Here is a 3,139-nt window from a genome sequence, read left to right as displayed (position 1 = left end):
TAGTGGAACTTTATTTCCCTCAGCTATGAATAGAAGGTAAAATGTGTTTACAAGGAGCAAAAGGGTTAAATGAGACTAGCAGAGAGTTAAATGTCATACTGGGTCTTCTGCATAAAGGGTATGGTATCAGCAAATGTATGATGCAAATAGATTGCCACATCATCCAGTCAAAAACCTAATGCTTATTTTTAATTAAGGTTCTAGTGTTATTTTAATGAGAATTATTCAGTCTCTTCCTTTTTTTTAATTGTAAATGTCTGTTTCAAGCTGTCTGGAAATTTTTGGAGTTGGCGAGTTCTCTTACTCATCTCTTACTCATACCACGTGTTTTAACCTGAAAGCCTAGGGATAATACTTTGCAACCTTGTAACTGGCTCATTTCAGTAATGATAAGTTAAGTGGATAGAGCACAAACAGCCACTTGCCACATACTGTTACTTTTTTTTCTGGCAAAGTTTTTGAAGAATGGAGTACTCCTGCTCTTCCTGAAGAGAGAGGAATACATCTCCCTTCACAAATTGCTTCTCAGTTTCTCTCTGCTCCCCTGAAGTGTCTCACATCTTCACATTTCTCCGAAGACCTGTCTGCTAGATACACACTGGCAACCGTTAGCTTTCCTATACACTTTCTGTAAGAGAACTCTTCTCTCACAAAATTTTTAAACCCTTTGAAGACATTTGAGGTGGGCTTCAAATGAACAAAATACTACATCATCTGGTGCAGGGGAGAGGCAGCGAGTTGATGTATGCACCTGCTTTATAATTTCTCTGGTGTGCTCTATTGAATTTAGGTATAGTAGAAACACATTTTTTTCTAGCAGTCTTGGTTCTTAAAAGATGTTTTACTGACACCTCCTCCCCCAGGTGTAGGGTAGTATATCCTTGACCTTGACTTCACAGACAAATGACATCCTAGAATATCCAGAGTATGCTGAGCAACAATTTAAACATATTTATAATCAGAAACAGTGCAAAACATTATGCTTTATTTGTATTTCTGACCTGCTGATTCAGATTCTCTCAGTGTCCATGGTGTCAAGAACTTTTACCTCCTCCTTTAGTTTGTCTGAAGCTGGAGTTTTTCCATAACAGCTTCTTAACTTTTCAGCCTCATTATAATAACCCTGGGAGTGTGAACATAAAAGTTCTGCAAACTCGGCAGTATACTTTAAAGGAGTAGTTATTTCATGGAGATGGGTATCTGATAACACCCATGTACAACGCCTGAGCCCTGTGGTTATGCTATTTTAAAGGTAATGCAGGAACGCCTCCCACGTCCATGCAGGAAAAGATCCATAATTTGCAAGAATCAGATCTGCCAGTGATTCACCTCTTTGGTGAATCTTGAAGTTGCACTGAAAGGGATGAAGAAGGGTGGGGAAAATACAATGCACTGCACTTCACCAAGTGCTGCTGCAGACTGAGTAGAACCCCAGGCAAAGTGCCTGCAGAAGGAGTCTGACACAGACAGGCTGTGTCCAGATGCCCGAGGGCTGGCTGTGCTGGTGTCACCAAGTGCTGGTGCAACAGGGGTCTCGGCAGTAGGGCTGAAAAGTCCTGACACCCCAGGGAGTGCCCAGTTTGCCCCCAGGAGGAGGAACTCATCTGTCACAGATGGACTTAACACAGAAATGAGTAAGCTTTCTCTCTGGAAGTGGATCTGTAATTCATCCTTGAGTGGGGTTTTTAACATTAATTGCATCACCTGTGATGCTCTGGGGTGGTCTGGTTGGTTCACCTGGTGCAATGCATTAAGAGCTCAGTCAGGAGAGGCATGGGGAGGGGTGCAGCACCCAGAGCACAGTGCACCTGCGTAGGAAAGTGCTTTGTGCTAGGCAACAAAATGTTTGCTGGGACTACAAATTACAGCATTTAAATGACAGCATGTCAGTGTCTTAAAATGGACTTCGGTTGTTACTTTATTCTACTCTTACAAGAACACAAATACCAGACAGCAAGTTTCCATGGTCATACGCTTGTGTTTTATATCCAGTTGCTGATTTACAGCTCTTTTTTTCTTTGTGAGTTGTATAAAGTAATCCCCAGAATATCTCCTCTTCCTGTCTATGTTACTGAGTGTTTCTTAGTAATTAAGCATGTGGGCAGATACATCTTTAGGTTTTGAAACCTAAAAATGGTTTCACTGCTAGCCTAGAAAGGAAAAAGTCTGCATCTCCAAAGACATTTCAATCCACTGCACAAATATTTTAAAACTTTCTAAAATAATTTGTAAATTTTATGCAATATATTCTGAGACTTACATGGTGATGCTTTGTTGAAGCAATACCCTTGACTTTAATCTATATGGTTGCTTAGTAATCCGTGGTTGGTTTATCTTTATCCTTATATAGGAATGCCAAGTTTGTACCTTGTTAAACAATTCCATACCTCAGTTTATGAATTAGCTTCTCTTCAGACCTTTGGTGTTTTACTTTGTGCTATCTGCCTACAACTCAATTTCAGAATCTTTGGCTACAGTAATCTGATAGTAGCTGTTAATTTGTAATTTTGTACCACTTTCAGTGATTTCAGCCCTGACTGAACATTTATCACCTAAAGGCATCCCGGTATGATAAAACCATTACTTCATACAGATCTCTGACATGCCACCTGTTTTTTATTATTTGAGTTGCATTTAGAAGATTAAGTTGAAAAGATCATTCCTTTAATATATTAACACAAAAGGACTTAGAAGTCTTAAGGTTATAAAATTATGTAAATATCACAGGCCCATTTTGCCTAAAAATCACAGACATTAAAAGTATCATTCTTGTTACTTTAGATGACAGTATCTTAGGACTGCAGTTATCTTACTAGAATGTTGGCACTTCTGTATTGGACGTCAGGGCCTGCTGTGGCCTCTCACATCTAACTCTGCATACAAAACCAACAGCATTAAACACCTTTATTAAATGTTGGTGGTATCCTGGCTCTGATGGCTTCCTCCATAGTGACTTCTGTAAGACAACTGAGAATTAGTTTCTATAAGGACTATGACATAGATGCCGCATTCTTAAATTCTGGCATTGGCAGCATATTTTGGAAAATTTCTTTAGAAATTTCTGTGCACTTTTATATGTAAAGGCTATGGTCAAGCTAAGAAATATGTGGAAAGGCATGCAGGAAGAAAACCAGTTTCC

This window comes from Cariama cristata, unplaced genomic scaffold (assembly GCF_000690535.1).
Source record: "Cariama cristata isolate BGI_N322 unplaced genomic scaffold, ASM69053v1 scaffold9828, whole genome shotgun sequence".
Classification (NCBI taxonomy): Eukaryota; Metazoa; Chordata; class Aves; order Cariamiformes; family Cariamidae; genus Cariama; species Cariama cristata.
Note: the sequence above shows the minus strand (reverse complement) of the source record.